Source organism: Cavia porcellus, unplaced genomic scaffold (genome assembly GCF_034190915.1).
Source record: "Cavia porcellus strain 051 isolate PalLab524CR breed Dunkin Hartley unplaced genomic scaffold, mCavPor4.1 scaffold_18, whole genome shotgun sequence".
NCBI classification, from domain to species: domain Eukaryota; kingdom Metazoa; phylum Chordata; class Mammalia; order Rodentia; family Caviidae; genus Cavia; species Cavia porcellus.
The window spans coordinates 37,015,826-37,028,276 of record NW_026947501.1 but is presented as its reverse complement, the minus strand read 5'-3'; the positions used below and the strand labels follow the sequence as shown (position 1 = coordinate 37,028,276).

The window sequence follows — 12,451 nt, the reverse complement described above, 5'->3', positions numbered from 1 at the left end:
CACCTGTGATGCAGACAGAGAAACAGGAGACTGAGGCAGAGACAAAAATGGCAAAATGTTGGGCACAGCGAGTGACAGCTTGGGTAGTCATGGCTCAGGCAACAAGTCTACCTCTGCTCCTCCTCCCCACAGCATCAAGCAAGGTGGAAGCATTTACGGCTCCAGGAGTTGCTGAGATTGCTGCTCCAGGGAAGAGTGGAGACAGTGCTCTAGAACTGGAAGGGGTCACCATAGATGGGAGCTGAACATGCCAGGGAGAGAAAAAAGGAAAGGGAGGAGCTTGTCATGGAGGCTGAGGCAGGGACACAGTCTGGGACCCTGGACAGAGATCAGAGATGAGAGATGAGAGAGAGAGAGAGAGAGACAGAGAGAGAGAGAGAGAGAGAGAGAGAGAGAGAGAGAGAGAGAAAGCAGGGAAGGAGATAAAGTCTATCAGGGCCTGCCTCTTTCAACTAGACCAAACCTCCTAATATCACATTTAAGTATATAGCCCCAAGATTCAACCACCCTTCTAAAGCCTATCTAAGAGAGCAGAAAGGACACGTGGAAATAAGCCATAATACAACAAAATGCCTTGGAAAATTTCTAACTCCCCCAAATGGATGTTACAGACGCTAAAGTGGATGTGTTTCCAGACAACCAAGAAATAATGAAAATGATCCAAGAGATCCAACAAAAGACAAATAAGCAGCTCAATGAACCAACTACTAAGATAATTAACAAACATAAAGAAGACATAACTAAGCAGATGAATGAACAAATCACTAAAATGATCAATGAATTTAAAACAGATAACAGAGCCTGGGATATAACTCATCAGCGCAAGTGCCTACTTAGCAAGTGCGAGGTTGTTTTTGATCCCAAAAATAAATAAATAAATAAATAAATAAATAAATAAATAAAAACATACAAATAGGTAGGTGAGTGAATTAAGGAAGATAGTGTAGAATATGAAAGAACACTTCGGTAAACAATCAGAGACTGTAAAAAGAAGAAATCTCGGAAATGAAAGGCTTAATTGAAAGTTTTGCAGCTAGCAAAATCAGAAAGTACACAAAATATCTAGATATGAGGACAACATTAATGGAATAGAATATTTACTCAGTAATACTGACAAAACAGTTAAGGCAAGCAAAATAAGTAAGTGATCTAAGAACTCCTAGATGACTCCAAAAGAATAAATTTAAGAATCATAGATCTTGATGAAGGGGTAGAGGCAGGGACCAATGGTATAAAAATTTATTCACCAGAAGTATTGCAGAAAATTTCCCCTAGCTTGCAAATGAGAGGGATACCTAGGTCAGTGAGACATTTAGAACCCCAAATAGACAAGACAAGAAAAGAAACTCTCCACAATGCATCAGTGTTGGGAGCCGCGTCTGTGATAGCTCGCCTTGCGCGGCGGACGTGCGGCCTGTGGTAAAGAGCAAAGCCTGAGGTAGATTACCCCTCCCATCGAATATGTTAGTTTCCTGCTTACCGCGTAAACAACCCGCTCAACAATATAGTCTGCCTGGCAACTGATGATGTTAGCCAATCAGCTTGCCTTGCTTACTTTAACATGATTGGACACTGTACCCGTATATATACCGGTGCCACCCCTGGGCGGAAGAAGAAGCCAGGTAGAAGCCCAGAAGTAAAAGCCCAAAAGGAGCCGCGGAGAGCGGACCGGTAGAGGCTTTGGGGCAGACTGAAGCACAAAAGGAGCCACGGGGAGCGAACCCAGAGAAGGGGTTCTCCCGCTTCAGCTGGGAGAACCCAGGGCAGGCTGTACGGAGAAGGAAAATAAAAAGAAAAGGTTGTCCACTACCAGACTTTGTCGTGTGTCCTTCCTGCCGGCCGGGAGCGGACATCGACATTTGGAGGCCCGCCCGGGGACTGATCACCCCCGAGACGTGGAAGTGGACAACGCTCCAGTACAGAGCTGCGAGACAGGTGAGTTGGGGATAAGCCTGGGCTCTGGGTGGCGCGCACCTACAGGGCTTTTAGACTCCCCTCAGGCTCACGCGTAAGTGGCGGATTCCTTGGGCCTCACGCGGTGAGTAACATATTAAAAGATGGGAAACATGTTAGGTAGCAACACTAAGAGCGAGGGTGGTTGTGGAGAAAGCTCTCAAGAGCTTACAAAAGTACGCAGGGTATCTGAGCAGGCCCAGTCAGGGAGCTCCCGAGAGGGGTCCGTCAAGGGGAACAAGGATGCTAAGGAGGAGGACGGGGCTCTAGCCTCGGAGTCGTCTGACTCCGAGGACGAGGGAAAGTTGAATGGCAAGGAGGCCAAAGAGACCAGCTGTCAGGAGCCTAAATCGCTCAATAAGGAGTCGCAGGGTTCTTTTCCAGCGTTGCCCCGCGAATTGCGCTCTGCTCAACCTGGTCTGCGGAGGAGTAGAGAGCTCCTGAGCGCTCCCCGGCGCGAGAGGGAGGTGAAGCCTTCCGCCCCACCTTGGGGGCCGTTTCCGGAGGCGATTCCTCGCCACGAGGCGGCCGCCTGGGAGCTCTCTCCCCTTTCGCCAGAACAGGAAGTGATGCACGGGCCCCCATTTTCCGCCCAATCACGGCCGCTGTCTTATGCTCCGCCGCCGGCGGGTCGGTATTTTTACAGGCGGCTTTGGCAGGGGGGACGCTTGTCTCATGAGGTACATCCACCTGGGATAGATAGTGGCCCCTACGGGATATTTCCTGTACAAGTAGCTATGGGCCAGGGACGCAATGTATGGGAGCCTTTTGAGATAAAGCAGATTAGAGAACTTAAAAATGCAGTTACAACCTTTGGGCCGACTGCGCCTTACACCATTGCCATGCTGGAGAATCTGTCTTCTGGGCCCCTCACCCCCGCGGACTGGATTCAGCTGGCAAAGGCGTGTCTGCCCTCGGGTAGTTACCTGGATTGGCGAGCCTGGTACACAGAGTTCTCTGCCGAGCAGGCTGAGAAAAACGCCGGTCGAGGAAATGGGGGCTGGGGATTTAGCTTAGCGGCATAAGCGCCTGCCTTGTAAGCAGGCAATCGCCAGTTCGATCCCTGGTACCAATAAAAAAAAAAAAAAAAAAAAACGAAAAAGATAAAAATAAAAAATAAAAAATAAAAAACAAAAAGGGGGAGTAGGCCAAGGCCTGGCCCCAAAGGCACGATTATCCATGGCACTATTCACACACAATTTTTTAAATTTAAATAATCGCTCCCCAGCTGTGGAGCACTGCAACCCTTCCCCCAACCATAAAGGGTGGGTGAAGTGGAAAGATGTCCTGACAGGACAATGGATGGGCCCGGATCCAGTGGTCAGCTGGAACCGAGGCGCGGTTTGTGTTTTCCCACAGGAACCGGGACGAGAACCACTGTGGATACCGGAGAGACTGACACGGGCAACAAAGCCCTCGACTGAAGATCAGACCTGCCCTACTGGAGATCCATCACAGACCAACCAATAAGATGAATAGAAATAGCGGTAGCCCGAAATGGACAAGAAGATCCTCAGGCATATGCATGGCTTGCTCAATTGGCCCACGACCGAGTCTAGATATGGCGGGCATCCCTCATTCTCCTCCATAAGGTGACAATACACAGCAGGGTAGGTGAGTCAATGACGGGTAAGAGCGTGCCTCCCCAGCACGACTCGACCTAAGCCAGGCCCTACCCCATCCTGCACGTAAGCCGCTGGACTGTTAGATGCTGCCCAGGTCTAAATTTCTCTCCGAGGGGATTTCTTTACGGAGAGGAAATGAGTGCAAGCTTGTGTGCATCCAGGTTCCGTCCAGTTTGTGCCTGGCCCTAGAAAAAGGACGAGGGCCTCAGGGCCTTGGCAGACCATGGCATGGCCAACCAGGGTCTAAGCCAAGGACCTACGGTGGACCTACACATAGGGCATAAGCCTCTGCACCCAGTCCAGGAAGGGCTACGATGCGCACATTCATAAAAAATAAAATAGGGGGAGATGTTGGGAGCCGCGTCTGTGATAGCTCGCCTTGCGCGGCGGACGTGCGGCCTGTGGTAAAGAGCAAAGCCTGAGGTAGATTACCCCTCCCATCGAATATGTTAGTTTCCTGCTTACCGCGTAAACAACCCGCTCAACAATATAGTCTGCCTGGCAACTGATGATGTTAGCCAATCAGCTTGCCTTGCTTACTTTAACATGATTGGACACTGTACCCGTATATATACCGGTGCCACCCCTGGGCGGAAGAAGAAGCCAGGTAGAAGCCCAGAAGTAAAAGCCCAAAAGGAGCCGCGGAGAGCGGACCGGTAGAGGCTTTGGGGCAGACTGAAGCACAAAAGGAGCCGCGGGGAGCGGACCAGAGGAGGCTTCAGCTGGGAGAACCCAGGGCAGGCTGTACGGAGAAGGAAAATAAAAAGAAAAGGTTGTCCACTACCAGACTTTGTCGTGTGTCCTTCCTGCCGGCCGGGAGTGGACATCGACACATCAGAGTCAAAAATCCCAAGACAGTCACAACAAAGAGAGAACACTATGACTGTGAGAGAAACCTAAAAAGGGAAGCCCATGAAACTAACGGGAAATTTCTCATCACAAACCTTGAGGCCAGGAGAACTTGTAGTTTCTCAAGTCATAAAATAAAATAAAAAAAAATTACTAACCTAGATTATTATATCCTGCAAAATTATCCTTCAAAATTGATGCAGAAATGTAGACCTTTCAAGACAAAGATAATCCAAAGGGATTCATGACTACTAAATTAGCATTTCAGGAAATACTCAAGGGAATTATGAACAGATAAAGGAAGTCAAAAACACCTAAGAGCCCAAAGATCAATCTCATTGGAAGAGTAGTTAAAAACACAAAGGAACCAAGCAAGTATTTTATTTCATGAAGCCAGACTACCAAGCAAGTGGAAGTAGTTATTCTAATTTCTGACAAAGGTGACTTCAAACCTAAACAGGCCAGAGCAGATAAAAAAGATCACTACATTTTGGTACAAGAAATATTCACAAAGAAGACATAACAGTTGCAAATATTTATGCATCAAATTTCAGGACTTCCAATTTCATAAGGCAAAAACTATTTAACATAAAGGGACAGAGAGTAATACAATATGGTAGGGGACTTTAGTATCTCACTCTCATAAAAAGACAAATAAACCAAAGTATTAAGAAAGAAATGTTAGAATTAAACTTCACCATAGAACAAATGGACTTAACCACGCCAAAGCTCCACCAAAAATGTATGCATGATGTATTGCAAACAGATATTACTATAAAGAAAATCAACATACTGTATTTTCCTTCCTAAGCTTCTCTCTCATGCTCTCCTCTAAAGATAAAGATAAAGATGTTACATTTCATTTTTTTCTAACTCTCATTTCATCTGGCTATTTTCTTCTGCCTATAAAAATGTGCAGAACTTCCCCCTAGTTTTAGAAAGATTTTTCTTGATCTTACTCCCTTCAACTTAACACACCTTCCTTTTCTTAAATTTCCTGTATAATGGTGTGTACTCAATAGTCATAACCAATCATCTATTCCTCTTAAAATATTTCTGAAGATTTTTCCTATTACTTGAAACAAATTAGTCTTGCAAAGATCAACAGTGACTTCCTTCAAGCCTAGTCCAGCTGGTAGACAGGAGGGGCAGAGGGATCAAGAAAGGTTTCTGTGAAAATCAGGAGGGTGTGTGCACATTGTTCCAGAATCTTATTTTCTCAGGCTTTCCCGTTGATTGCTGAGGGGAAAGTCCCCAAGTCTACTCCTTGGAAATCTGCTTTGCCCTGCATGTGCTGCCTCCAGGTGTTCGTCAGCATCCAGAGGTGACTGCCCACCTGGCATCTCCTGGCATGCAAGGTTCAAACTTAATTTTAGTTGCTCCCTCTCTAGTGAACTTAAATGTTTTTTCCCTTAAGGCCTTTCTTTCAGATGACTAGAAAAATGAAACTTCTTTAAACACCTAAAAAGAGAACGTTAAAAATTTAAGTATAAAATTCTTTCTTTGCTGGTCAGAGATTGACTTTATAATCCAAATAAATAAGCAAAAATCCTAGTTTTGAAAGTTTGTAAATCAGACTTATGTGAAGGTCAGTTTAATTATACTCCATTGTCATGTGGCTGGGGAAAAATATCTGTAGTGATGCGTTGTTCACTGCAGGATGAATGGACACCTTGTCAGATGCTTTTACTGCAGAACTTCTCTGTCCATCCAAAATGATACTTAACCTTCAAGCCTTCTATTAACTTCTCTAAGTATGTGTCTTATGTGAGAAAGTCACGTGGAGTGTGAAAACTGCCGTGGGCTTTTGTGGTAAGTCGAAGTGTCTTGTTATTTTTCGTTTCAAACATAACTCAAGCAACCTACTGAGTTTTAAAACAAAATTCTCCTAGAATTAATTCTTTCCATTTTTGAACACAAAAAAATCTCAGTGTGATCTGTTTTTCCAAGCAGCAACTACATTATACCTGCAGTGATGGAAAATGCTTCTGTTCATTTTAAAACCAGTCCACCAGACCAACACGGACTACTTCATGTGACCCTTCTAACTGGGAACTGTCGAGAGCTTTCTTTTTTTCATGTTGTAAAGTCCTGATTATTCCACCAGACTCTGCTGTTTCATGTTAGTTCCTTCTATCTGGCACAAATCACCCATTTTAGTATGGTTTCTCTCTTCATCACATTCATTGAAGGTCATGCTTCAATGCATACACATGTCTTTGTGCACCCTTTTGTATTTCTCCTGTCTCTTTCTGGCTCCTCATATCCACAAGTAAGAGAAATTCTTACTTACTTTGAGGTAGCGGGCTGAATTAGATATACTCTGTGGCCCTCTGCAAGTTCTCATCATTATTTTTAATTGCTGTGATTTGAACACATTAATTGGATGAAACTAAGCAAACGAGTGTCTGGAAAGACTCAGCAATTTCCTGAGGTTTGCACTGATCAACCCTAATCTGTTTGATGATAGTGAAGATCATGAGTCTGTATGAGTTTAGAGCTAACCTAAACTGGGGAAGAGAAATGCTTGAGCTACTTCTGCTTTAATTCACCAAAGGTGATAAATTATCTGATGAGAACACCTTTTAACATACAAATTAAATAAAAACACAGGAGGAAATGTCTCATTTGGTCAGTTAATAGGGTACTCTTGAGACAATAGTTCTCAGTAGATGGTCCTTGGATGAGAAGCATCAACATCAGGTGAGGATTATAGGTTCCCAGGAGCCCCCTCAACCTACAGACACTTGGGGCTCACAATATGCAATTTAACAATTCCTTTGAGGCTTGCTTGAGAAATTGCTGCTGTGGATCCACAGTGTGCAACTCTAGTTGTATGCTGGAATCATCAGGTGAGTTTTAAAGAAATTCTGTTGCCCAAATTCCATCATGAACCAATTAAATAAATTATGGAGATTGGGGTCAAAGCTGAGAACTACTGTACTATGTTGCTCAACATTTTTTTAATAAAATGAAACTGACATTCATTAAAATGTCATAGGTCCAGAGCAGTCTGAAAGTGTGTATTTAGGTGCATTGTGTGTGTGTGTGTGTGTGTGTGTGTACACCTGGGGGAGTGTTTGAAAGAAGAGTAGGAAGATAATCTGGAGCTAAGAACTTTTGATAATTCCAGTCCAAAGGGCTTTCAGAATTTCCAAATATTGACTAAAATTTGGCTTACTATATTTAAATACTGTTATTGACTAGTTTAAGAAAACCATCATTGCATTAGGTAATTTGGCAAGGTTTCTGTTAATATGACTTCAAAATGATCTGTTCCTTATGACATAATACATTTACCTCATTGGGGAGTCTTTTACATAACTTTACATGGAAATCAGAATGCTGTCTTTTAAGAAAATTCCAATTTACATAACCACAAGACTTTTTTTTCACTCCCCACTTGTTAACACAATTTAGGCCTAAAGTGTCTAGAAATGATGTCTTCTCTCTTAGCTTTCTATGAACCTCACAGATGCTTGATATATTGGGAGGGCTCTACCATGTAATCTTTATTATGTGATTGCTGGAGCAAAACACAGTATCCGACTATGCAGTTTAAAGGATGAAAGGCTTATTTGGGCTCACGTTTTCAGAGGATTCAGGCCATGGTCAGCTGCCTCCAAGGCAGAAATGGCATGGAAAAAGGTAACGGCAGAAGAAAGCTGCTCACCTCATGGCAGCCAGCCATCAGAGAGAAGGGGAAGAACCAGACACAAAGGAGCCAGGGACCGGATAGAACCCCAAAGATGAGGCACCCATGATCCACCCACACACACCCAGAAATATGCTCTTCTTATCTCCTAGGCTTCTCTCAGAACAGACAAATTGACAATCAAGAATAACTGTCACACAGCCCGACCTATCCATTAAGTTCTAATAGCTTTAAAAGTGACACTTCACAGAGAATTGAGTCACAAAATTGAGAGATTTGAGTATCAGATGTTATTCTGAATTTCTTATCTGAAAAATCATAAAATAGTATCAAATAGAAAAATACCTAATGTATCTGTATGTCATTTTTCTCTTCTTTCAATTGTGGATAATGCCTTTCTAATAGAGTTTGTGTGGGATAAAATAATGTATACTAACACCTATCACAAAGCCCAGCACAAATGGCAGAAGTAACTGTCATTTTCAGTACATTAGACACAGCGCATGAGAGTTGGGGTCTATAGTCCAACTGCCTGGCTCATTAGCTGTGTAAAATTGAATTACTCAACTCTATGCGTCAACTATTTCATCATTTATAAACCTGATTTATAAATGCTGCCTGCACTATCCAGGGTAGCTGATATGAAGATTAAATGAGTTAATACATATGAAACATTTAGGACCATGTTAGAGATTCACTAAGAGTTGGTGCTGGTAGCATTACGTTGCGGTATTTACTCACTGATATTACAAAGAATTAATCTCTACAGAGGCTGAATAGAGGCACCCATGGTTCCTTATCAGTGTAACCTAAGATTATATTTCAATGAGCAAAACTAAACAAAACAAGACTTGGACCCACTTAATTGTAACAATAGTGAAGTGAGATTACATAGATATGGAGAAAAACCCATCATCTACCAGGGAGGGAATTATCCAACACCAACAAGAGGCTCTTTTTATGCTAATCCCCCAAAGGAACACTTAAATATTGCCCAAGAAGGTCTTACTGATTCAACAAAGTGTTTAAACTCACAAGATGTTCATAGACTACATGTGGCATCTGTCTACTGAGGAGGACACAAGACAGGAACCACTTTTCACAGTAGAGACATTCCTTCACGGAGGAGTCTTACTATCCTTTCTTCAGGTGACAACTCACCTGCCAGGGAAGGGGACCCACATGGCTGGGTGTGGAACCCACCGTGGTGTAAAAGTTTTATTACTCATAGGAACCAGTAACTCTTGCAATAACTTCATAAGCACAGTTTCAGGAACCTTTATAAAGGACATGCTCAGAAAGAGTTTCTGCACCATGGGATCGAAAGCTATGACTCTAGCATGTATTTACAAAGGGTGGAAGGTAAATATCTATATTCCTTTCCAGCAATGCCTGCCGAACTGTGTATGTTATAAAACACCTGTAGAACAATATTATCTGTGTAACTGCACATAATTAAATTGTAATTAAAGACATTAATTATAATTTTTTTATATTGTATAATAAGGAAACTAAAACACAAGGCAGAAAGGGGTATAGTCAATGTTCAATTAGTAAAAGTTGTAAATGCAGTCTAGCTCTTAAAGCAACAAAACCAATGACCATAATCTTTTTGATGTAGTTACCTGGATTTCTAATGAACACAGAATGAATTATTCACTCAAATTCTGCATAATCACTAACTACTGAAAAAAAATCTGATAAAATTAGGAGGCAGCAAATGGCTTAAGATGATCAATTATTCTGTCTCTGATGGCAGGAAATTTCCTTTTCCATTAACCAGAATGTGGATAACCTCTCTCAAAATGGTAAAATAGCATCACTTTTTAAACTGTAAACCTTATGAAAGTTGTTTCTTTCCTTTCTTTGAATCAAACATCTGTATATCATAGTGGTGGCGCTTTATTTCAAACACAAACAGATGTTATTCTATTTATCCTATTATTCTTTCTTTAGGTTCAGATCCATAACAGTGACTAAAATGACCAGAGGAACTTGTTGATTATAATGACTATTGTCCCAATACTAAAATTTTGCTTTGAATTCCTAATTATTGTCAGTAGGTATTAATGTACTTTCTGGCAAAACTTGAGATTGTTTTCAGTTCATATGTGCTCAAATATCAGGTTAAGTGCTTAAACTTAAAACTATCCTTCACTTAATCTGCAAAGTTTAATTATTTGCAAAATGTTTGTTGACTCCTGAAAAAAACTCTTTCTTTGGATCACCAATGCACTTAAGCATGAAACAACAAAAAGTGATGTTCTATTCTTGTTTTTTTTGTAAAAAGCTAAAACAAACAAACAAACAAACAAACAAACAAAAAAACCAGATGGTTATGTGGTGGCTTGGATTAGTCACCATTTCCACAATACTACTTAATTTGTAATTCATATCTTAAGGGAAATATTTGTATGTGGAGATCCCTCTATAAATAAATAATGTCTTACTTGAATCTCAGTGTTGTCAGAATAAAGGCTAGATGATACTCATTTTTGAGAATATACCGATAGTATTTTATTTGCTTTATTTTATCCTCAAAAGATATTTTTCTCTTCAAAACAAAGTTCTTCCAAATATCTCAGTTTGAGGATTCTAAATAGCTCTGTAACTTAACAGTTATTGTTTGTAGATTTAGTAGATTCATTATCATGTAACAAAAATTTTTTGTAATAAAGTTTTAAAATATTCTGAGTTATGTTAATCTACATTTTCTAAATGTGCATGAACTATTAATATTAATGGGTTTTTTTGTTTTTCAGGTTTCAAGTAGAAAAAATTTTCATGAAAGTTGGTGAAAATGCCATTCTGTAACAGCAATTCATTTGGATATAAAGTACTGTGTATTTTTATCTGACACTAATCTAAAAATAAGACCTTGTTTTATATTTTGTTCTTGCAAATGATTTTAAAAGTTTAAGCCCTTCTGGATGGGATGGGTATTTTGAGAAAATGTGCTCATGTCACTGATTTAATTTGATAGCCTTTTTATGCAAATAACATTTTGGCAAAAAAACAGGTTACGATCGTTTCACAAAGCCAAGTTTGAGATAATGATTACTGTATTTCCTAACTTGAAATCTTTTTTCTTATTACTGTTTGCCTTATAAAACTCCTAATGTTCAGCTTTAATAATTTTTCTAATATGAATAAGTGGAAAGGTAACTATTTAAGTGTTAACTGAGTTGTGGATCTTGACAGGGTCAAAAATTTTAGGTAATTTGCATTGAAAATGTTGTAAATTGTTTAAAAAAATTCAAGGATGTGGTATATTATTGAGATACAGAGTTCAGGCTGGCATAAACACATTTGTGTAACTCAAAATCTCAGTATTTGGAATTGTCTTGTGGATATTCAGCCCTCCTTCAGGGAACCAATTTTATGTAAACTTTGCAATTTAAAAATAATAACTATAAACCAGAATATCTTAAAATTAAGTAGGTTCTCTTTAGTCAGCTAAATGATGTTTAATGTGAACTTTAAATAAATAAGAGTTAACAGTCAGATTGTTCCAAGTTTTAATATTATTCTTAAATTTAAAGACCTAAAACAACTTTAGATATTTGGTAACGTCAGTAGTCACTGGAAATTCAGTTACATAGTTCTGGATCTCTGTACAATTTGTAAATCAAGAATTTCTTGATCATTTCCTTCATGTCTGCTTTTAGAAGTGAGCCAGATGCTTCAGTTGACAAGTGCATTATGCTTTAAAGCTGAGAGCTTCTACTTAGGAGATGGCAACAAAAAAAGTTCTTAGCATCTCTGGTTGCATTTGGATTAAAAAGTATTTCCTTACATTCCTGCATTTAAATAGAAGGTAGGGAGAGACATTCTCACTAATACATATCAGTTATTTCCCTCAATCCCTAAAATCATCAAACCCTGGAAAGAATAAGGAACATTTGTTATTTGCATTAGGATTTAGTGAACTTCAATTCCAGTTGTATTCTTACTTTAAAAGTATTTTGAAACTGAAGGGGTGGTCAAAACACATCTCTAAAGCCTACCCATTAAGCAGGACTCCTAAAATCACAGAAATGGTCTTTACTGGTATAAGTAGCTTCATGAAATCTTTTAAATCTTACTATTCACTTCAAAACTTATGAGCATGAGTATCCTCAGCCTCCATATTCTATGATAGAAACAAAATCTACTTCCTCTCTTCTCTGTATGACAGTGGAAAATGACATGGCAATGGCCTTAATTTGATGTGATTCACCATTTTCACTCTCATCCGCCCTACCTGGAGGTAGACTGATGGGTGTGTGTTCTCTTGGAGAGACCAAAGCCTCTCTTGCTGTACACACAATTAAGTGCTCAGACACTACTGATGCCCTTGCACCTTTTCCAGTGTAAAACACAGCTAACA

General features: G+C 40.4%; 1 protein-coding gene across 1 annotated transcript in view; it reads right to left on the bottom strand.

Moving 5' to 3' along the window:
• Dnah6 (dynein axonemal heavy chain 6) overlaps positions 1-12,451 on the bottom strand; it is a 221,096-nt gene that overhangs the window by 193,312 nt on the left and 15,333 nt on the right. The gene's annotated exons all lie outside the window — the stretch shown is intronic.